Source organism: Protopterus annectens, chromosome 12.part0 (genome assembly GCF_019279795.1).
Source record: "Protopterus annectens isolate FY-2018-M chromosome 12.part0, PAN1.0, whole genome shotgun sequence".
Classification (NCBI taxonomy): domain Eukaryota; kingdom Metazoa; phylum Chordata; order Ceratodontiformes; family Protopteridae; genus Protopterus; species Protopterus annectens.
In genome coordinates, this window is record NC_056746.1 from 177339837 (window position 1) to 177365550 (window position 25714).

Here is a 25714-nt window from a genome sequence, read left to right on the forward strand (position 1 = left end):
AGCAAATCTTTTGAACTGTTGGCTGTTAAACTGCGTGCCATTGTCAGAAATAACTTTGTGCGGACTACCATGTACTGCAAAATGATGCTTCATCTTAGTAATGACTGTACTGGATGCTAGGTTAGGAAGTAAGTCAATCCAAAACCAATTGGAGTAAGAGCCTACTATCACCAAATAATGTTGACCATTTGACTCGAAGATGTCGGTAGGTATGTCGACCAAGGTAGTTCCGGAATCTAGTTTAGCTGAAGTGGTTCCTTCTGTTGATGCGGCTTTGTACTATTACGCACTGAACAAGATGAAGGTACTCTCTCAATGTCTTGTGACACAGAAGGCCAAAATATTAGTCTTCTCACCCTTCTTTTGGTAGAATCGACTCCTGAGTGACCACAATGCAAGATAGTAAAGCACTCTGGTTGTAAGACGTTTGGAACAGTCAGTTTCAGACCTTTAATAATGATACCTTTGTCAGACAAAATCTCATCTCTGTATGACAAATAAGGTTGCTCTTCTTGAGGTAAACTAGATTACTTTGATGGCCATCCTTGATTGATAAAGTGGTTGAGCATTTGTAAAATTGATCTGTGGCTGTGTGATCTCTCAGCTCATCAAGACATTTGGAAGAACAATTTCTCACTTCCATGACTTCAAAATCAAGGTTCTCATTCTCATGCTGTTCTGTGATATTTCTGGGTAATCTGAATAATGTATCAGCAAGATAAAGAAGTTTGCCTTTTGTGTAGACAAGATTGAAATTGTACTTCTGCAATCTCAGCTTCATACGTTGCAGTCTGGCTGGAGCTGTGTGCATAGGCTTTCTAAAGATAGTGACTAAAGGTTGGTGGTCTGTTTCAATCTGGATGGGTCTACCATAAACATAATCATGGAACTTCGAACAGGCAAACACAATTGCCAAAAGCTCTTTCTCAATCTGGGCATACTGCATCTCAGTTTGGGTAAGAGTTCTTGATGCATAGGCAACAGGTTGATTCTCTTGTAGAATGACTGCAACAAGACCAAATTTCAAAGTATCACTGGAAAGTGTAACTGGCTTGTGAACATCATAGTATCTGAGAGTTGGTGGACTAGCAATTCTCTGTTTCAGGACATCAAATGGCCTTTGGTGTTGCTCTAACCAAGACCAGGATACATCTTTACGTGTCAGCTCTCTGAGTGGTGCTGAAAGTTGGCTCAGGTCTGGAATGAACTTGCCTAGGAAGTTAACCATGCCAAGAAAATGTTGCAGTGCTTGAACATTGTCTGGTGCTGGCATCTCGAGAATGGCTGTTTGTTTTGAAGGGTCGAGTTGTACATCTGTACTGGTAAATAAATGCCCAACATAAGTAACTTCTTATAACCTGAATTTGCATTTGTGTGGATTGAGGTTAAGAGTCACTTGATGTGCCCTTTCTAGAACTTTACTGAGGTTTCTGTCATGTTTAGCTTCATCACAACCTCCTACCAGTATATCGTCTACTGTAATAGCACAAGGATACCCAGAAAAAATTTGCTCCATCGCACGTTAAAAGACTTCACTTGCATAATTTATCCCAAATGGCATTCTCAAAAATCTGTACCTGCCAAACGGAGTACTGAAAGCAATGATGATTTTTTGTCAAACTGAACTTGCCAAAATAAACTCTTTGCATCTAAGGCAAAGAAATTGTGGCATTTGTCATCAAGGCTGTGACTTCTTCGACTGTGCAAATTGTATGTTGAGGTCTGTTTAGTGCTTTGTTCAAAGCTCATGGGTCAATACATCTGAGCTTTTCATGTGAACTACCACCATGGAAGATACCCATTCAGTTGGAGTTTCAACTGGACAAATCACACCTTGTCACAACATTTTGTCTAACTTGGCTTTGACTATGTCCTGCATGGCTATTGAAGCTTTACCTGCTGGCCTGATAACTGGACTGACTTCTGGGTCTAACTTCATGGAGTACAGAACTGGAAGTTTGCCTAGATTGTCTTCAAAAAAATCAGCATAAGTAGAAAAAATGTGCTGGGCAAAATTAGAGTAGTGGTCTTTTAAGCTAACATGGTGAATTTCCTTATTAAATGAAAGCAGTCTCATATTTATACTGTCTCTGAACCCTAATAATGACTGGACATGCCTCTTGACCACATAAAATAATGTCATAGCTTCTACCAGCAGAGGAACATGAAAGCACTACTGAGCCTTCAGTTTGAATTTCTTCACCTCCATAAGCAACAAGCTTCACACACCTTACGAAATCAAGCCTTTCACCTTTACACACTCTAGAAAATAAATGTTTCTGCTGACATAACATTGCACTTGGAGCCTGTATCAACTTTGAGCTCTGTGGGTTTGGCATTTATCCAAATAGTGAAAATGCTTCATTTTTTTTGCCCTTAAATCTACTGCATTGACTGTTTCATTAAGCACTGACACACCATCAACATAAAGATTACGGTTGCCGCTGTCTAACTGATCAACCCGTTTCTTAAAATGTTCCCTTCTAATAAAAGAATGTGGGTCATTGGATTTACAAAACATTTTGAAATGATTCCATTTATTGCATTTGTGGCATTGCTGACCAACAGCTAAACATTTCTCCCTTTTAGATTCATGGCTTCCACCACAGTTACAACACTTGGCAATGAAACTAGGTTGGGGCCCATGCTTTGAGTTTGCTGACTCACTCTTGTGCTTCACTCAGACTGTGTGAACTCTGGAATTTGCTAGAAAATTTTGGGGTTTACCATTGAGGGCTGCAGGGGCTACAGCTGCCATGTGCTTGGGCCTGTTTCTTTTAACCACGTGCTGCCTACTATCAACATGAGCTTTATCACTGTGCCTTCTAGAGCTATACTCATTAGTAAGCATATTTCTGTGCCTTTCTGTAAACTCATATATCTGGCAAATCTCAATGGCCTTACTCAAAGTTAAATCACTGTAACAAAGCACAATCTTTCTCACAGCATCATCTTTTATGCCAGACACAAGTCTGTCCTTTATCAACTCATCCCTTAAATCACCAAATCTGCACGTTTTAGCCTTATTTCTCAGGTCAGTTATATATGCTGCAAAAGTTTCACCAGGCTTTTGATCCCTTGTATAAAATAAGTGCCTTTCCATCGTAACATTTGTCTGGGGGGTTACACATTTCTCTAAATTTACATTTTAAGCACTCCGGGTACTCCCTTGATTCAGCCAGTACAACAATATGACGGTTTTCCCCCTCTCCTGTATAGATAGCAGGTGCATACACAAATGAGTGCTCCCTTTCTATAACTTCTGACCCAACTAAATTAAGTAGAATAAATGTAAAAAAACACTAAAACAACCGATCCCAAGAGGAAAATGTAGTGACAGCTGATAAAAATAAGAAAAAATCCAAGTAAAAAGAACAACAGCAGCAGTCAGCAAATATGGCAATTTTTGAAGAATTACAATCATAAAAATAAATAAAAAACGTATTTATTGTGAACAGTAAGCACTTTCACTTAGTAGCTTCATCAGCAAACATTTAAAAAGTATATAGAATCCAATCACAGAAAGCATTAAAAATGACATCACATCCTTTGAGTTAACAGCATAATAACCTACAGCCCCTAGTGGATACATTTATGTCAGATGGGAATAACCACTGACTAATATATTTCCCAATGTATTTAATGCTCTTGTAAAGCTATGGCGCTTATAGAAAATCCTTGAAACATATGATAAACATTCAATAAACATTGCATATTTTCAGTTGTCATTAGTTTGGCAACTCTAAATAAATTAATCTATAGAGAAAATAAGAAACACATCCTTAATTGTAACTGAACGTTCACTGCGGAGATCTTATTTAGTAAATGTGAAGATGAAGAAGCATACTCAAAATACTTTATGTTCATGTTTAGAAATAAATAAGAACAGTAATTATTATTAACATAACATAATGATGAAATGGCCCTACCCTAAGCATATAATAAGACAAATCTGAATGAGTCATTATATATTTAACGCATTTCCCTAGGGATCATAAAAACATATGTCGTTAAAGCATATGCACTAACACCGTTAACAAATGTGTATTACAGGTTATTAAAACTCATGTGAAGTGATGCATAAAAACAAACTGGTCACATCACATCACGCTGATGTATTTATATGTAAATGGCATATCGCTCAAAAGAATAAATGTCTTAAATATTAATAAACTGATATCACCTTTGTTAGATTTGTACATGTAAAAGTGTATTCACTAAAAACAATGTCAAAATGTGATATATATCATAAATCTGTAAGATTGTCCAAAAATAAGACATCTGGGCTAAATTAAGAACAGCATTAATCTGTACCCATCATACATTAGTAATTAGCAAGGATGAATGTAGATTATGCAAAAAAACACCCTCTAAGCTAGATGGGTAATACACATATAAACCAACCATAGATGTAACAATAAAGCTCACATATAAAAGTGTTCAAGTGAATTTAAAAATACAAAGGCATGAAGTACAACAACCATAAAAATATTGCATAGAGATGTCAAGTGCTAGTAATATCAAGCAAGTGGGCACTTGGACTCGCCCTCAATCACATTCATAATACACGTAACTAATATTTAAACAAATGGATTAACATTCATTAAGTCAATGTCTGGTTAGAATAAAGATTCTTATATAAATAATATAATAAATAACCAATTGATCCACGTGTATTATATAATAAACGATGTAAGATGATTGTATTGCATGAAAGTGCCATAAATAAGAAGGTATATATCACACTATTGACTATTTGATTTGCCTAACCTACCTTGCAAATGTAAAAGCAAGAATACGTGTGCCAAATACTGATACAAAAAGCTTATAAAACTGCATACACTGTAGTGTAATTATTGCAAACTTCATATACTAGCCAAACCACCAAAGTGAACTGGTCATACGGCACCAAATATACGGCGCCATCGACGAGACATCATTGAGGCTGATGGATTAGTCTGAGACACTATCTGACTATAAATATATTAGTCCTTCCTTAAAATTGCAAAAATTAATACAAAAATAATTACTCTCAAAAATACAATGAAATACGTCAGAAAAATCTAAGATTTAACCAATCCTAAAACGTTAATACAAAAACCTAATCAATATAGACAAATACCCAGCATGCCTAAGCAATATCCAAAGATATAATGTAAATATATGCAAAGATCCAAATTCAGGGCAGATGGGTATATAGCATATTAGCTAACCTTGACTGAAACAACCCCGGTCTCATTTAAAGACCCTCTGTTAAACAAGAATGTGTAGTTCACACGCCAAACAACTCGGTGATGATGTCATGTTCCTACACTATACCCCAAATCATCCCACACAATGGGCACACCACATCTAAAAAGAAGATGAGCACCCATCCACAATGGCAGCCTATTCACATGAATCAAACCAACAAATCCTGGGGAACACATCAGCACACACCAAAAGCAGCTCAACAGGGTCCAGCACAGATGGACCATAATTTTTATAATGTACAAATATATAAAAAATACTGAAGACTGAGGGAATATAATGATAGAAGGTATCAAAGAATATGTCCAATATGAATGATGGTGACATGTCCCTATACTATACCTAGGGTCATCTTATGTAAAGGCCAAACCATATGTAAAATGAAACCGAATGCTCAACTATAATGGCAATTTGTTCACTGGACCCAACCAATTGATCTTAGGAGACACACTAGCACACATCAAAAACAACTCAGCAAGATCCAGCATGAGTCGACCTTGATTTATATAAAGTATTTGTTTGTGTCTTTTGGCTTTTCCCGGTTAGAGGCTGGGAGAATAGACCAACAGATGGTACCAAAGAGCATGTGAAATACAAAGTTCTAATTAATCGTTGTAGACCCACATAGTGTGCCTTCCCAAAAAGGTAAACAACTAAAATAATATAAAGTGGTAAATAGTTCTCTCTCCATAACTTATCAATATAAAAAAATGAAAGAAATATCTCAATAACACCCTCATCAAATAGGGCGACAAACAGAAGCAATATTAGTATTAGGTGTATGGAAACATTGGCAGCAGTTCTATCAAATAAGTGGCTGTCTTACAATTGTTGTTCAAAAAACAAAATTAACTAGCCACAACAGATATTCTCCTTTGTTTCAAAACAGGTTTTATGGAGGTTCTCTCATTAAGGCCCTTGCCCCTGTCAGCTCTCAGTCTGAGAATCCATTTGGTTTCCTTGCTTTCAGTATTATTTCTAATGTCACCTTCTCTAATATTAGGAATTATTCTGTCAATAACAATAAATTTAAATTGATGTTCATCTCCTGTTGTAATAATGTGTTTTGACAATGCATTTTTGTCATATTTAATTCTAATGCTGTATAAATGTTCTCTCATCCTTTCTTTAAGTGTCTGGCTGGTTTTGACAACATAAAATGACTGGCATGTCATACATGAGGCTAAATAAACAACATTAGAGGTTTGACAATCAGCATGGACACTAAATTCAAATCTCCTACTCGTATCTGGGTGGACAAAAATATTGGACTTATAGATATAATGACAAAAATTACATTTTCCACAAGGAAAAGTACCTATGGCATTATCCTGAGTCATATGTGGGTTATTGGCATGACATAAAATCCTCTTTAAGATTTTGTTTGTTCTTAAATCTGAACACTGGTTCTTCTCCTACAATATTTTTAATTTGTGGGTCAGTCATAAGGACTTTCCAATTATTTCTAATAATGTCAGATATCATATTGACGTCAGAAGTAAAATACATAGGAATTCTCAGTTTATCAGAAAACGCATTATTATTTGGTGCATTGTCTAGATCTATGGGGGACAAAAAATAGGGTCTAGCTCTACTGGCCCGAAGTTCATATATACTCTCAAGATTGTGGTCCAACTCAACATGTGTATATCCTCTATCTACCAGCATCTGTCTAAAATTAGAAATTTCTTCACAGAAACCAGACTCTGAGGCATTCAGCCTCGATACTCTCATACCTTGCCCCTTTATAATGTTTTTAAAAATATATCCTGGGTGCATACTGCTCCTGTGTAAAAGGGTGTTTCTATAGCATTTTTTCCGGTAGACACCCATATTAATCATACCACTGTTGAGTCTTTCTGCAAACAGATCAAGATATTCTATCCTGGTTTGAGAATAATTTATTGTAAACTTCAATTTTTCTATTTATTTTTGCAATTTCAAGGAAGGACTAATATTTATATTCCGATAGTGTCTCAGACTAATCCATAGGCCTCAAAGATGTCTCGTCGATGGTGCCGTATATTTCGTGCCATATGGCCAGTTCACTTTGGTGGTTTGGTAGTTTATGAAGTATGCAATAATTATCCACGGTGGTGGTGCTGTGGTAGCGTTGTTGCCTCACGGTAAGACGTCCTGTTCGATTCTCAGCTAGAGTGTCTTCTGTGTGTAGACATGCGTGAATGGGCATACCTTCATTGAAGGTTGTACATCAGGGCTGGTAACTCGGCACGTAAAAATCTACTGCCAATCATTAGCAGGCCGGAGTTCTGCTGTGGCAACCCCGAACCAGGAAAAAGCCAAAAGACACAACAACAACAACACTACAGTGTATGCAGTTTTATAAGATTTTTGTATCAGTATTTGGCACATGTATTCGTGCTTTTACATTTACATCAGGGCTGGTAACTCGGCACGTAAAAATCTACTGCCAATCATCAGCAGGCCGGAGTTCCGCTGTGGCAACCCCTAACCAGGAAAAAGCCGAAAGACACAACAACAACAACACTACAGTGTATGCAGTTTTATAAGATTTTTGTATCAGTATTTGGCACATGTATTCGTGCTTTTACATTTTCAAGGTAGGTTAGGCAAATCAAATAGTCAATAGGGTGATATATACCTTCTTATTTATGGCGCTTTCATGCAATACAATCATCTTACATCTTTTATTATATAATACACGTGGCTCAATTGGTTATGTATTATATTATTTATATAAGAATCTTTATTCTAACCAAATATTGACTTAATGAATGTTAATCCATTTGTTTAAATATTAGTTACGTGTATTATGGATGTGACTGAGGGTGAGTCCAAGTGCCCTCTTGCTTGATATTACTAGCACGTGACATCTCTATGCAATATTTTTATGGTTGTTGTACTTTATGCCTTTGTTTGTTTAATTCACTTGAATGCTTTTATATGTGAGTTTTTTGTTACATCTATGGTTGGTTTACATGTGTATTACCCATCTAGCTTAGAGGGTGTTTTTTTTTTGCATAATCTACATTCGGCCTTGCTTATTACTAATGTATGATGGGTACAAATTTATGTTTTTCTGAATTTAGCCCAGCTGTCTTATTTTTGGACAATCTTACAGATTTATTATATATATATATATATATATATATATATATATATATATATATATATATATATATCACATTTTGACGTTTTAGTGAATGCACTTTTACATGTACAAATCTAAGAAAGGTGATATCAGTTTATTAATATTTAAGATGTTTATTCTTTTGAGTGATATGCTATTTACTTTAGTAAATACATCAACATGATATGATGTAACCAGTTTGTATTTATGCACCACTTCACATGAGTTTAAATAACCTCTAATACACATTTGTAACGGTGTTAGTACATATGCCTTAACGACATATGATTTTATGATCCCTAGGGAAATGTGTTAAATATATAATGACTCATTCAGGTTTGTCTTATTATATGCTTAGGGTAGGGCCATTTCATCATTATGTTATGTTAATAATAATTAGTGTTCTTATTTATTTTTAAACATGAACATAAAGTATTTTGAGTATGCTTCTTCATCTTCACATTTACTAAATAAGATCTCCGCAGTGAAAGTTCAGTTACAATTAAGGATGCGTTTCTTATTTTCTCTACAGACTAATTTATTTAGAGTTGCCAAATTAATGACAACTGAAAATATGCAATGTTTATTGAATGTTTATCATATGTTTCAAGGGTTTTCTATAAGCTCCATAGCTTTACAAGAGCATTAAATACATTGTGTATACATTAGTCAGAGGTTATTCCCGTCTGACATAAATGTATCCCCTAGGGCCTGTAGGTTATTAAGCTGTTAGCGCAAATGTGTGATGTAATTTTTAATGCTTTCTGTGATTGTAGTCTATATACTTTTTAAATGTTTGCCATCAGTTTGTTGTATGGTCTGATGAAGCTACTAAGTGAAAGCACTTACCGTTCACAATAAATACGTTTTTTATTTATTTTTATGTTCGTAATTCTTCAAAAATTGCCATATTTGCTGACTGCTGCTGCTGTTCTTTTCACTAAGTGGAATAAATGCCTTTGTAATGTCTTCTTTATCAGAAAATGCAGCCTGTATGAAAATGTCATACTCTTGCTCAAACACTCTCCATTTCTCAACAATATTACTGTCAAACACAAGTGCACTGGATTTTTGAAATTGGGTTCCTATTGAATTATCGACAGCTTAGGTTATCAAATACTTAATCATCGACACCTAAGCATCAAAAGCTTACAATAGTGAACGCCCACATCATCAAATTCTTTCCTAGGAAAGAATTTGCATGGCCATTATCGGGGATTTGCCCCTTCCCCAATGTAGAGCAATCTCAAAGTTGGTATATTTATTTGGGTGGGGTACATCGGTAGATGTGGGGGGGTGAAGGAGTTTGTGCATTTTTACAGAATTTGGATGAATTTGTACATCAGAATGATACTACTGACTTGTAATTAGTTACCATGGATGTTAAAAAATCTTTTCACAATTATACCCAATGAATATGGGATAGAAGCGAATAGACAGATTTTGAGTAGTGATGTACACTCATTGAATATTGATGCTAATTTAGTTTGTACCTTACTGGAGTTGATTTTGAATAATAATGTGTTCTTATTTGAGGAACAACTGAATTTACAGAAATGGGGTGTTGCCATGGGCACCCCATGCGCAAACCCATATGCAAATTTAGTCATGCATTTCTGGGAGGAGAATAACCTGACTGGGAGTCCACTTTATAGGGGTTTTAGACATATAGACAGTTTGTTGATAATGTCTTCATTTTTTGGGAGGGTGATGTTGAATCCCTTCTTCTATATGTTGAGTACCTAGAGTCCACCATGGAGTTCCTCCATTTTACAGTCACCTACTCTCATTTACAGGTAGATTTTCTAGAGGTATCACTGACTAGAAATTTAACAGGAGGCATTACCACTACACTATTTAGGAAGCCTTGTTGGCGTAACAGCCAATTGTATAGAGACAGCATGCATCCTGAACATGTATATGCAATGTGAATTTGATGCTCTAGAAAAAATGTTTATTGATAGAGGCTATAATAGTGTTACAGTTCAAGGGATACGGGATAGCCTCATTGTTAATCAGTTGGATGACTGTGAGCCTAGTTTTGTAGAACAGTGTGTTACCATATCTGGTACTAATCAGGATCAGTGGGCAATGACTGCTAATACCCCGAGTGTGAGGGTTAGAGATAATGATGTAACTAAGAGAAGAAAGGCCAGACACCATACTCCGTTTATAACTAACTTTACTAGTAATAATAATATTATAAAAAGCATTATGCAGAAACATTGGTCCATCTTAACGATGGACACTGTAACAACTGGTCTAGTAGGGGTTACACCATGTTTCACCTATCAGAGTAATAACAACCTTAAGCAGTTGCTATGTAATGAAAAGAAATGTACTGTGCAGCTAGGTCAACGAACTGGGACCTATCCATGTAGGAATTGTAGTATATGTAAGTTTTTGACGAGAGAACAAGCCTATAAACATCCTACTTTCATTTTTGAATTTATACCTAGATTCTATGCAGGCTGTACTACTAGTTTTATAATATATTTAGCAACTTGTGATTTGTGTCCCTGTTTCTATGCAGGGAAAACCACCCAACGCTTTAGGGACAGGGTACATAAACGCTTATCAGATATGAGGAAGGGGGACATTAAGAATGCTCTGGCGAAACATCAATTAGAGTACCCTGGACATCATTTCTCTTTTAGAGTGTTACAGCATGTCTTTAAAAATGTGAGAGGTGGTGACTGTAATAACTATCTGGAGCAGGTGGAGTGAAATTGAATCCTTAGGATGCAAGCTTATAAGCATCCAGGTTTGAACAGTCAGGTTAACATTAAACTTGTTTTAAATGGGTGGAAACTTAAGGTACACAGAAATTAGTAATGATTGCGTTAAACATTGTATATGATGTCACTATTTTTTGCTGCACTTTTTCCTTGCTCTGATTGGTTGAATTTTAGTTTAAAAATTCTATGGTTTTAAAGTTTTTATAGGATCTGAAGAAGCTGTATGCAAAAGCACTTGTCCTGTTTTGTCTGGAATATATCTTTTTACAAGTTTTTACTGCAGTTTTATTAAAGCTGTGATTTCTGCAGTGGTTGTTCAGTTGGTACATGTTTTTTCATGGCTTTTGGTTTTCAACTGGACATTCAGTACGCACTGGTAATATTTTTGCTTATTTAATATTAATTTGTTAACTGTTAAAACAGCTAAATGAAGTCATGGTGACTGTTAACTGCTGAATGTCTTTGCTACAAATGGCTAAGAAAGCACTGAGCTGCTAACCATATGATATACATTGCCCAGTAAGATTATTTAAAGCTATACTCAGATATTCAGCATTTCTGCCCAGTAACCTATACCTGACCTCCAGTCATGTCCAGCTATGCTGTTTTTATCAAATGTGTTCTGGAGTCTGCATTATACTGGCAAACACAGCCAGCAGATGCATGACAAAGTACATGCTGTAGTATAGCAGATGTGCTATTCACAGCCATCTACAAGGAGGGATGGTGTTGAGAACAGTGTAAGGAAATGTATCTGCTATCATGATGATATGCAGAAAATGCATCTGATCTGTATGCCACAGCTGTATATTAAATTGCTTGTGGTAAAAAACATTCCAGAACACTTCACCTTAAAAGTGTTAAAACAGAGATGGTGTTATCATATGCTATAAAGAAGGATTTTGTTTGTTTGTTTTATTTACATAACTTCTATTACTTGGTGGCTGTGACTCCTGCAGTCACTGCTCCACAATGTACATGTATAGTTCTACATATGTTAAGTCTCCTGGCTTATGTCATATACCACTGTGCAGCATGGCTGTCACTGCACTGCATACTGCTGCATGCCATACCCCTTTCCTTCTCTTACTCCATTATCCAGAATGGCTGACTGCATACTGCTGCATGTCATACTGCTCTCCCTCCTGCAAGCATTTGTACCAGACTAGATCCTCTATAACAGTTCCTTTATATGTAAGCACTAATATCAGAACCATGTCCTGGCATCCAGAAATTGTCAGTCACATTTTGAAGTACTAGCAATACTTAAAGCTTTTTGTCATTGAGTTAGGGTTTGTCCATTAAACATTGATTATAATTATCTAATGAACCAGTCCTGTTCTGTAATTTATCAATCTTAATTCAGCATTAAATTGTGTGTCTGTAGTATGTATCCAAAAATCTTTGACTTATGAAAATTGATGAAGCAAGAGCCGGCATGGAGTTTGTAGGTACTCAGGAGATTAGAGTAAAACATTATGTTTCTAATGTGATTTCTGTGTATGGAATTCTCTCTATAAGAATATTAAAGGCTATTGTAGCTTTGAGCTTTAGGAACAAAGCTGAATTTTCATACGTATGCAAGAACATCTGAATCTGGAATGTCACCACAACTCAGATGGGTGACAACAGCATAATCATGTTGTATAGCCGATTGGACCAACTAAATTGGGTTGAGAGGGCACATATGCAAAGTGGAGAGCTATATATGGCACAGTTTTTTTTGTGGGACAGGTTCCATTTTTTTCTTATTTCAAAAACCGAGGAATGTTGGGGCTGCGTGGGTCAAGTAGGTAGGGTCGGTGAAGAAGCCAGTGCAGACAAACAAGACAGACACAAGGATGGTGATGGACATAAATGTTTGGGGGACATCATGACTGAGGATAGTTGGGGGATATCTGAGGCATGTAACTGTCAAGCATGGGAACAATGAGAATCTAGTCCCCCCCCCAGAATAGTCATCACTGTCCCCTTCCTCAGTTCCCTGTGAGACTGCTTGACATGGTATTCTCTTTTTATGTTTTAATGAACAACCTCTCCAGGCAGCTGATGCAGGCACCAAAGCCAATTTCTATGATATTACGCAACATCCCTGGCAGCTGCTGGTGGGTGACATAATCACCACCTCCACCAATACACTTAAAGGGTACCAGTGCACCAGCAGCTGGGCAATGGTGCCTGATGTAGATAAGCCAGGTAGTGCAGGGGTTGTGGAGGCAGTAATGCCAGGTTGTGTCCCAGAGGTGCTGGCTGTTGGTGTGGCAGCTGGTGGAGGGTTAGCAGGCTGAGCTGCAGCAGTTGGCCTAACTCCCTATGCTGAAATCTGTCTGTCAGGTACCAGGATGTGCCATATCACACATGCACTCCAGTCTCTCAACAACAGGTACTGTTATGACACACCTCACATCCCTGTAGATCAAGTATTAAAGGCCTATTCAAGGCAAAGAACACAGCTTCCATGGGACCTGATAGTATCCCCGGCTGTATTCTGCACCATCTCCAGCAAGAACTAGCTTTGCCTTTGAGCACCTTGTTCAACTACAGCCTAATTACAGACTTCATTCTAGCATAGTGTTGAACTGCCATTGTCATCCCCTTGCACAAAGGTGGTGCCACTACTCACCCTGAAAACTATCACCCCATTAGATTGACAAGTCTGATCTGTAAAGCCATCGAGCATATTATTATGGATCTCATAAACAAGGACATAGGCAATATCCAAGCACTTTGCCCCACCCAATTAGGATTTGTCAGGGGCAGATCTTGCCTGTTGAACCTGGTTGACTTCTTTGAGACTGTCACCAAGGCCCTGGATGAGGGAAGGTCAGTACATACTCGGTATCATACAGATTGCTCAGAGGTGATCTGTGTCTCACCTACAAGGCAATATTGGACCCTGCCATGCTAGAGATGCTCCATATCTGTAAGTCTTACTCCTTGCACATTACCTGCTCAATAGGCCTAAATCTAATATTTGACATAGCAAAACCTACTAGAGAGACAGGTTTGTCTCCAGAGGCTGCCCCATCTCTGGAATAGACTTCCCATACATGTCAAACAGAATACCTCGCAACCTTGATGAATGGATGGGAAACCACAAATTTGTCCCAGAGGTTCCACCTTTGTCCCTCACTGACAGTGGCAACAGGTGCTGACTGTGGGTTCTTTTTTGGGGATAGACTCTTGGCTAGCCTTGTAAGGGCCCCAGGGTCACTAGCCTAGTAACATCCTATGATCCTATGAACAGACAGGAAGTATGAAGCCCTTCATTCTCTGAATTTACACTAATAATATACAAATGTTTCCCTATGCACTTATAGTTCAAATTACTATAAGATAATTAACAGAGAAAGGCAGGAGCAAATATGCATCTTTGGGATTCCCAGGAAACTACAGCAGGATTTCAGGCTTACAACCCTGGGAAAGCTAAAAATACATTCACATAGTAATTTCTGGTGATCCTTGCTCTACTGACTGGAACTTAAAAAAAGTTTCTCTATTGCAGTAATTTTTATAAGACAAGGCATGCAAGGAAAATGTATCTGTTGTCATAATACTATGTAGAAAGACCATCTGGTTTGCATGCCACAGTTTTATATTAAATTGCCTGTGGTAAAAATCAGTCCTGAATACTTCACCTTCTTGAATCTTTGTATTCATAAAAATGTCATGTACACAGGCTTGGTATCAGTACTCTGGTGCCTTGGCTAAGATGCCATCAATGAAATTAGACTATTTTATTCAGACACTTAAGAAATCATGTGCCTAAATATAACTAACAATTAAAGACACATTAAATATTTTAAAGTGATGCCTTAATAGGTAATACTAAATTTGTCCCTTTTGGGAGCAAAGTGTTAACTTTAACAATAAAATGTGTATTTTTTTTCATCAGTACAAAAATTACTCTGGATGATATTTTAGGGGTGTTTCACATTTTGATTAATCGTCTTTATTGCACTTACCATATTTCAGTTTCCGGGGAAGCAGAACTAGCCTGATTTGTTTACTTTTGTCAGACTGACGTAATCAATTTATAAATATATTTTGAATGCTGCAATCAACATATATACAGTGGATAGAAAAAGTTTACACACCCTGTTAAAATGCCAGATTTTTGTGATATAAAAAAATGAGACCACAATAAATCATTTCAAAACTTTTCCCACTTTTAATGTGACCTATAACCTGTGCAATTCAATTGAAAAACAAACAAATCTGTTAGGGGGAAAAATATAAAAACAGTACAATAAGCTGGTTGCATAAGTGGGCACACCCTTAAACTAATACTTTGTTGAGGCACCTTTTGATTTAATTACAGCATTCAGTCTTCTTGGGTACACACCTGCCATCAATTAAAGAGACTCTGATTAACCCCAAATAAAGTTTAGCTGTCCTAGTAGGATTTTCCTGACATTTACTCAGTTGTCTGCTACAGCAAAAGCCATGGTTCACAGAGAGATTACAAAGCATCAAATGATCTCATTGTTGAAAGGTATCAGGAGAAGCATACAAAAAAAATTCCACAGCATTTGATATACCATGGAACACAGTGAAGACAGTCATCAAAAAGTGGAGAAAATATGGGACAATAGTGACATTGCAAAGAACTGGACGTCCCTCCAACATTGATGAAAAGACAAGACAAAAACTGGTCAAGGAGGCTGACAAGATACCTACAGCAACACTGAAGGAGCTGCAGAAATTTCTGGCAAGCACTGGTTATGTACTACACGTGACAACAATCTCCTGTATTCTCCATATATCTGGGCTATGGGTAGGGTTGCAAGATGGAAGCCTTTTTTTTTATACAGAAAAAACATCCAGGCCCAGCTAAAATTTGCAAAACAATATATTAAGTCTCCCAAGAGCATGTGGGGAAATGTGCTATGGTCTGATGAGACCAAGGTTGAACGTTATGGCCACAATTCCAAAAGGTAGGTTTGACACAAAAACAACACTTATCACTGAAAGAACACCATCCTCATGGTGAAGCATGGTGGTGGCAGTATCATGCTTTGGGGTTGCTTTTCTTCAGCTGGAACTGGGGCTTTAGTCAAGGTGGAGGGAATTATGAACAGTTCCAAATACCAGTCACTTTTGGCCACAAACCTTCAGGTGTCTGCTAGAAAGCAGAAGATGAAGAGGAATTTCACCTTTCAACATGACAATGACTCCAAGCATACATCCAAAATAAACAAAAGAATGGCTTCACCAGAAGAAAATTAAAGTTCTGGAATTGCCCATCCAGAGCCCAGACCTAAATTCAATAGAAAATATGTGGGATGACCTGAAGAGGGCTCTGCATAAGAGATGCCCTCGTAATCTGACCAATTTTGAGCACTTTTGCAAGGAAGAGTGGGCAAATATTGCCAAGTCAAGATGTGCCGTGCTGATAGACTCCTACCCAAGAAAACTGAATCCTGTAATTAAATCAAAAGGTACTTCAACAAAGTATTAGTTTAAGGGTGTGCACACTTATGCAACCAGCTTATTGTACGTTTTTTATTTTTTTATATTTTTCCCCTAACAGATTTATTTGTTTTTCAATTGAATTGTACAGGTTATAGGTAACATTAAAGGTGGGAAAGGTTTTGAAAGTATTTATTGTGGTGTCATTTTTTATATCACAAAAACCTGGCATTTTAACAGGGGTGTGTAAACTTTTTATATCCACTGTATATATGTATAAGATCTGGCCCCAGTAACACTGCAGTAAGTTCTGGGGAGTAGGAATATGACTGGTAGACCCAACATGGACATGGGGTATTGGGGACCAGTAAGAAATGAGGTCCAAGGCGACCAAAAAAAAAAGTCTGCACAGAAAGTATACAAGTGCATTGTAAAAGATATCATTCCAAGAAAAAAATAAGCACTGATGTTACTGCAAAGATTGCTTTAGGGGAAAGTGAAGACACATCCGCAGACCATGGTGTCACCTAAGAAGTGTTTTTCTGTGTGTACTTTTACAGGAAGTGAAGACACATCTGCAGACCATGGTGTCACCTAAGAAGGGTTTATCAGTGTGTACTTTTTCAGGAAGTGAAGATACATCCACAGACCATGGTGTCACCTAAGAAGGGTTTATCAGTGTGTACTTTTACAGGAAGTGAAGACACATTCGCAGACCATGGTGTCACCTAAGAAGTGTTTATCTGTGTATACTTTTACAGGAAGTGAAGATACATCCACAGCCACGGTGTCACCTAAGAAGGATTTACCATTGTGTATTTTTACAGGAAGTGAAGATACATCCACAGACCACTGTGTCACCAAAGAAGGGTTTATCAATGTGTACTTTTACAGGAAGTGAAAATATATCCACAGACCATGGTGTCACCAAAGAAGGGTTTATCAGTGTGTACTTTTACAGGAAGTGAAGATATATCCACAGACCACGTTGTCACCAAAGAAGGGTTTATCAGTGTGTACTGGAAGACCAAAACAAATTAATGAAAAATATACTATACTTTCTGTATGTGAAGGGGAGGTATGCCGGTAGTGTAGCCTTGAAAAAATATATCATTTGCTATTATATGCCATAAATATTGTGTTCAATATCTTAATTTACCACTATTGTTCCCATAACTCATACTAACCTACTGGCTTGGTCTTCCAGTATGTTAGTTGTCAATTTTTTATTTGTGCTATCAGTCATCTGACTTTTATAACCCTATGACGAAAACTTATTTTTTTACAGTTAAAGCTTCCTGGGTATAAATACAGTAATGACTACATAATCTCTTTGAATGCAACAATTGGGAAAAGGTGTATTTCTAATAGCTCCCCATGTCATACTACATATTTCTTATTTGTTTGCATTTTGTATGTATTTTGTATACATTTTAACCTATAAAAATATGTTTCATATTTAAATTTATGAATGGTCTATACAATTGTCCTGTCCTCAAAATATGCAGTGTATGCATGAATTTTCATTTCTGATTGAATAATTTTCTTTTGAATTCTTGTTTTGGTTTATATCACATGGCGAGATGTATGGTTTTATGTAGCTTTATATATATATATATATATATATATATATATATATATATATATATATATATATATATTCTGGTGATTTTTTTTCTTTTTGTCTTCAGATACGCATTGATAAAACCTTGTTAGGTGAAACCACAGTCTGCAGATTTATCATTGCTTCCAATAAATGCAGTTGTTGTATTATATATTTTATAGTGAACTAGTAAACTTTCCATACAGACCTTTCTGATGGATTTTGAGGGGTTTTGGTAGTCGGTGCAGAGTTAAGGTTGTGAGCTGTAGTTCCTCTGGCAGAGGCTTTGATTCCTTCAGCTCTCATTTGCCCACTGTTTGACATGAGGAAAGCCATTTAACCAGACATTGCTCCCAGATCACCCCTGAAAAGCAGACTCTGTATCCAGTGGACCTACCTGGTTGGTTTGCTGAAGCATTTGTTGCTGTTAGATTCCTATTTTGGATCTATCTTTACTGTTATGGGTTGAAGTGTTATGGTGGATACATTTATGGCAGGAATTTTGGCCAATAAGGACAGTTTATCATGGGTGCATAAACCTGTGAAGGGGCAACCTCTACTTTGACTGTAGTTTCTATGAAATTGATTTCATCCACCAGGCATTTTCTACATTAATTAATAACATCAAAAATGTATGTTGTGATGGACTATGAGAGGGCCATACCCTGTACTTGGATAAAGTTCAAATGTTCAGTTAGATTTAAATCAGACATACCTAAGTGGCATTTTCTGGGCTGAAACAAGTGCAACAAACCACCAATAGCCTCTAGGTAATCATCCTCTATGGATTCTTCAGTTGAATTTTCTTACACTGAGATAGAAAAGGATGCTAGTTTGGGATCCTGGCCAAATATGGCTTTGATGGCCCCCTTTCTGATAGGGGTGGGCATAAACACAGAGGTCAAAAATAGAAAGAGATGTCTGTTTGAGAAACAACAGCTATGAAGAGTGCCAAAAGTTTGATAATTAACATTTCAAATTTTATCTTGAATGACAGTGAGTAGGATATACCTCCTTTTTTCTGTTTTACCATGTGTTATCATAGGCAAGTACTAGGCTAGCTACTCTTTCAGGCCATCTCAAGCCTAGCCAGTTTCCCATTTTTTGCTCAAAATAACCTATGTCATTTGGTTAAAGATTGGACTTACTCATCCCATGGTCAATAGTCATACATTACCCCTAATGAGAACATCCCATGCATGTGATAAAACGTTTAGGAAGTATCTGTCCATTAGTAGTGCACGGTGCAATCCTGGGGTAAATCTTCTGTTTCCCATCCATAGATGTAAGCTGGACTTGAATATGGACAAGGATGAACCTTGTTTTATGTGGATGGGGAGTCTGTTCAAGAGAAGGGGTATCCTCTGCAAGATGTACTCCCTCCAAACCATTCTGTTGAAGGTTGCAGAATAGGTTTAGATCCCTAGACTGAGTATATCTGATGCCATATGACTTGCTGATGTGCAGTAAATCCACCAGTAATGGATCAGAGTATGCCTTGTATGCTTGAGACAGGCCAGCTCTTAGCAATGCGTAAGATACAGAGTATAGTGACATGGCTTTTAGTTTATCCATGTTGGACATGTTGTTTAGGCCTTGTATCCTTTTAGTAAGGTACTTCTGTGGTTATTCCAGTTGCTGCATGTGTTTGGACAGATACATGCCAAACTGGGCATTAAGTTCAATGACTGGTTTAATGAGGGCTTAGTAAAAAGGGGATAATGACAGCCCTAGATCTAGACACAATCCCGTTGTTTATAAGCTGTGCAATATATGATATTATATTAAGATATGATATTATCAACTTTTCTAGAGCCTTACATTTTCTCAAAATCCACAGGATCAATAGGGATATGTACACAGTATTCTTGGTGTTCCTTCTTTCCTATTTAGAAAATCATTTTTTATTCTTCTGCACCGCCCAGCTGTTAAGACATTTGAAAAGCAGTTAATTCAGCACCTTTATAATCAGAAAACATTGTTCAAGGACAACCTCCATAATTTATCTAAGAATGAAAGAATTGCTCTTGGATCCCTAAACAATAATAATGAGATCATTGTAGCACAAGTTGATAAAGAAGGGGGTGTAGTGGTTTAGAATGAAGGTAACTATGAAACTGTGGTCCAAGCACAATTAACAGATTTGCAGTACTACTCTAGGTTGTTTTGGGATTCCATCAGACATTTTAAAATCAGAATCAATTGTTTTCTGGAACAGGAAGTTACAATGGTGGTCATCACTGAAGATATTAAAAGCGGTTAACCATGGATTACATTGCTCGACAACACATTGCTCGACAACATTTTTATTGTTTACCTAACGTACATAAGAAGGTTATATCTGGTAGATGTTGTAATGTTGGACAGGGGTTCAGTGACAGATTCTGTATCTGAATTTCTTGAGCTGTGCTTAAACCCTTTATTAGAATATATAACTCCACATTTGAAGGACAATAGGTACTTTTTACAGTTAACGGATAAATTGATCTTGGACAATTCTACTTATATAATCTGTTTTGATATCCAATCCCTATATATGACAATAACTCATGAAAAAAGGTTAGTGGCAGTGGAGCATTCTTTAAATCTTTCTGATTTTTGTATGTCCATGGTTTTATAGAACATTATTGATTTGTTGAATATAGTGCTCCAAAAAAGTGTTCTGTTGTTTTGACTGATGTTATTTACAAACCAGATATACTGCAGTTGGTGCTACATTTCCCACCATATATGCAGACATCTGTATGGATTATTTTGAAGATATATATATATATATATATATATATATATATATATATATATATATATATATATATATATATATATATATATATATATATATACTCATCAACCCAGACAGTGGTTTTGGAACACATTAGAATTTTAGATGATTGATGGATCTTGTAGACAGGTCCTTTAGAAAAGGAAAAGGAAAAGGAAGCTCTAGCTGAAATATCTAAAAATTGTATTCGGTGAGGGATCAGATTGCAGAGGAATAATATAGTGCAATGATCTCTGTCAAGTGGCTGGATATGCCTTTTATTATTAAATGGGCTCAACATATACTTTTCTGGTACTAGAATGTACACACTGGTCAAAGTTTAAACTGTTGGCTACTGTAGTCTTAAATGAAATTATAGAAACTCAGAGACATTTATGTGGTCTAGTCTCATTTATAGTGAAAAGTGTACTTGCAGACAGAGTTTGAATTGTCATGGGAAGGCTACAATATATCTGTCATCTTTGTCTTAAGACATTCAGCCATTAGGACACTGGTTTAAACCATAAAAGACACAGTGGACAGTAGTATAAAAATTGATCAAAGCTTGCGATATTTATTTTTCTACAATTAGTCAATGATCAGTTCATAATTTACTAAATTCAGATTCATATTGGCTGTAAGTAAGACTGACATCCCATGATAACAGAATCTACATTTTGTTATAAAAAATAGGTGAAGATTTACTGTTGTAGTACTTTTCTGAATGGTAGACTGCTTTATAATTCACAGTAAATATCTTTATAAACGTCATTGGCATCATGCATAGGGTGATTTATTTCTTCAACAGTGAGTAAATGGAAAATGAATAAATAAATAAATCACTGACACAGCATTACACTTAATTTGCATGTGATATTCTTCTGGATGCAGCCAATCTTCCTTTGCAGGGCTCTCAGCTATTCCAGTCACAGTGAGGAATAAGCTAAATTTTTCAATCCAAAACTTCTAGTTTTCTGTTAAATTTCCTTTTAGTTGAAAAATTCTGGGAGTTTGCAGTTGGAACAGTTGACCCATTGAGACATATAATTTTATTCTTCCAGGTACATAGACTCTTCATAGCAGATGCATTTCTTCAGTTCTGTAGGTATGTTTCCCCAGGTCTGGCAAACATTGCCCACATTCTGACACCAAGTAATTTCAGCATGAATAGTTAACAGTCAAGACACACTAAGTATGTAGTCTAGCCTCACTTAACTATGTACTCAAACCAAATTTATCTTGAAGCCACATGTTCCACAGGATATGCAGTTTCCTGTAGCTAACTCAATAGTATTAAACCTACATAACCCATATATGACACCTATTTTTGTCCCTACAACTTTAAAGATGGTTCACGTAAGCATTTATTACTCATCCTTTATGTAATTTTGTCAAGTCTCATGGTAGTATAATTAAAAAGTAAAATCATTTCTACTACATCAGGTACATATTGTTTGTAGACCAACTTAGAGAACTTAGTTATTTTTTATTGAAATAAGTAATACTCGGTTTACAGACATTGGCATATCTATTTAATGTCTAAGAAGAACAGTCCAAAAGAAGTGGCCCTATCTAGAACCCTATTGGACACCTGTCTTGTAAAGGTGGACTATGGATTGATAAAACCGACCCTGCTTTGTTGCATCCCTTTGCAGTATTTATGGACTACATTTTATTCATTTAAGGTGATTCCCTCTTGCAGGAAAGCTTTAACATAGTGAGGATAAATGTCTTGCACTGTACATACTTCATTAATTAATGCTACTGCCTGTTGAAAATAATGCCTTAAGATTTAAAAGGCAAGATCACCCTTTAAGAAATCCATACTGTTTTATACATTAAAACAGCTACCATTTGTCATTTTAATTTACTTTTACCTTAGTTTGATTATGGTTCTTTAAACAACACATAAAATGTTTAACAGGTTGATGGCTCTAAAACAGTTTGGGCCAGATGGGAACCTCTATTTTTAAACTCATACCACTACAATCTGTCACCACAGGACAGGGACATGTCCACATGCTTAACATGGCTGATACTGATTTAGTTAGGTTTTCCTCAAGAAACCACCCGGTATATTGCCTAGTCCCACAGAACTTGCGTTTTTCACTATATTCATAACCTTAATAGTTATATAAGTTATGTCACGTCTTTGTCTATAGCACTATGATGTATGTCTTTGCTTATCTAGAAGTTCACATAAAATGTTTCTGCAAGTTTTTTTTCTGTGCACTGTGGCTGTGTACTTACTGCATTTCATGTTTACTAACAACATGCTATTTTCACAACTTTTCCCTTTCAGTTTTCTTTTAATAAACAAAGAATACTTAGATTGTTTTCAGCCTTTGTGCTAAGTCTGATTTCATAGTTATAGCTGGATAAGATGATGTATTTTCTGTTCTTCAATTAATCTAGACATATTTATGACTAAAGTAATTTCATTCTGAAAGCTAAGTACTGCATCTATATCTTTTTACTTTTATTATTCCACCAAAGTGTTTTTTTTCCCCTACTGAATGTAGATTTTTTTTCTTTCTGGTACATATTCAAGAAAGCAGAAGTTAATAATGTCATAGAATTTATCAAAATAACCCTCAGCATATTCATTACAGAAATTAAGAACAGCATCCCAGTCCATTTTCATATAAACATATCATAGTAGTTTTTAAGGGCGGCCACGGTGGTGCAGCTGTTAGCGTTGCCAACTCACAGCAAGAGGTTCTCCGGTTCACTCCTCGGCTGGGGTGCCTTCTGTGCTGAGTATGCATGTCCTCCCTGTGGTCGTGTGGGTTTCCTCCAGGTGCTCCGGTTTCCTCCCACATCCCAAAGACATGCTGTAGGTGGATTGGATACTCTAAATTGGCCCTAGACATGAGTGCGTGCATATGCCTTCTGCGGAAGGTTGGGCTCTGGGCTGGCAACTCGACACAGTAAAACTCCATTGCCAATCATGAGCAGACAGGTGATCTGCTGTGGCAACCTCTAACCAGGAAAAGGTGAAAGAAGATGAAGACATCATAGTAGTTTTTCATTTATAAAGTTAAGGAAGGATGGATTATTTGTGGAGTTTGATTTTACTACAATGTTACAGGTACTGCATTATGATCTGGCTTAATTTCAGAGGGTATATCCTTGGGTGGGAATCAGAAAGATCATAGGTTTATCTATATGACATTAGATATAATTCCACACCAGATATTTTGATTAACATCACTGATTAATATCTGGGCATGTTTATTTAATGTTTAATAGTTAACTCAGTCAGCATTACAGTAAAATCCTGCTAGAGATATGGAAGTCAGGGGGGCAGGCAAATAGTGAGTTGAACCAGCCCACTGAACACAGTTCTGAACAGAAGTGAAGTACCAGATAACTGGGTGAAGCTATTATAGTAGCAATACCTATGGGAAGAAGGGATTTGGAGAACCCAGCCTTGAACAGGTCAGCTGCCATACTAAACCACAACACCACCCAATTGATTAAATATATTAATGTCTAAATTGATACTTAAAGATCATTGTGGGTTTACACAGGGATGTGAGACTTTGACGGCATAGTATGGACATTGCAGAAAGTACAGGATGCACAACTTAAGTGCAGCCCTGGTATGTTAATTTCTCTAGATGCAGAAAAAGCGTTCAACAGGATGGACTGGAGTTAACTTTTTTTGGTCTTAGAAAAAATGGTGTTCTTCCAGGAATGGTTTCCCTTTAAAGCCATATATAGGGACACAATCTCCCGGGTCAAGGAGATGACAACACTATCAGAAAGTTTCCAGCTTATAAGGGATGCATGGTAGGGGTCGCCTGTTGTTCCCACTTTTGTTTGCCTTTTGTTTAGAACCCTAGCAATGAAAATTAGAGCATCAACATTAGCATTATACGCCTGAGAGAGAGGAGAATCAAAAATAACATTATATACATTTAACTTGACTCTAACACTTACAAAACCAGTTAGGAATCTTCAAAAAAGTATTAGTATTTTGAAACACTTTGGCAAGATACCTCGGTAGAAGATAAATAAGGAAGAATAACAAGAGGCAATAATTGTCAGCAAAGTAAGACTGGGTGGATAGCATGAAAAATATTCATACCTGTTGGGGCAGGAGAAATCTAAATACATAGCAGTTCAGATAAATGGAACCTATGACAGCATATTAAGCCACAGTAAGCAAAGATATGTGCAAAGATTGCTACCCTGTCTGAATTACTTAGGCAAGAAGAGAAACCGCTAAAAGGGTTATTGGAAACAAGATATTAGGATAAGCATGCATTTGGCATACTCACCTTATAAATAGCTCTTGGTTTGTTTTAATGGTTGATGTTAAAGGAATAACACCAAGCAAGTGCACTGCAGAAGAGTAATTGGGAATGTGGGAAAAAGCTTACAAAATGAATAATTTTATTGTGGTAAGCATAATTGTATACAGACTGAAGATGAAAGATGATTGGAGTAAAACGTATTTTTTTATGTAATAGATAAAAAAGCTCAGGAGCAACCCAGTACAGAGCAAAGTCTCCAGCATATAAATATCCACATAAAATGCAGTCTCCAGCAATAAAAGTCAATCTCCAGCAATAAAAATTGTATAATATAAAGGTATACCAGACAAATACGTTCCAAGCAAAATAAAAATCCTTTAATCCAGACACATGTGGAGGTAAGCGCTTTCGCCAAAAGGCTTTATCAAACCATTTTTCCATCCTGCATAATTCTGCTGCCCGATAGTTATCCTTCTAACATCTCATGTTCATGTAGCACGACAGCTTCAAAGCACCATTTCAGAGCAGGGTTCTTTCCTTTTCCTTTCTACTGGCACAGTAATCCACACTGTAGTA

At 36.7% G+C, this 25714-nt stretch overlaps 1 long non-coding RNA gene across 1 annotated transcript in view; it reads left to right on the forward strand.

Moving 5' to 3' along the window:
* LOC122816422 overlaps positions 1–25714 on the forward strand; it is a 623953-nt gene that overhangs the window by 419048 nt on the left and 179191 nt on the right. The gene's annotated exons all lie outside the window — the stretch shown is intronic.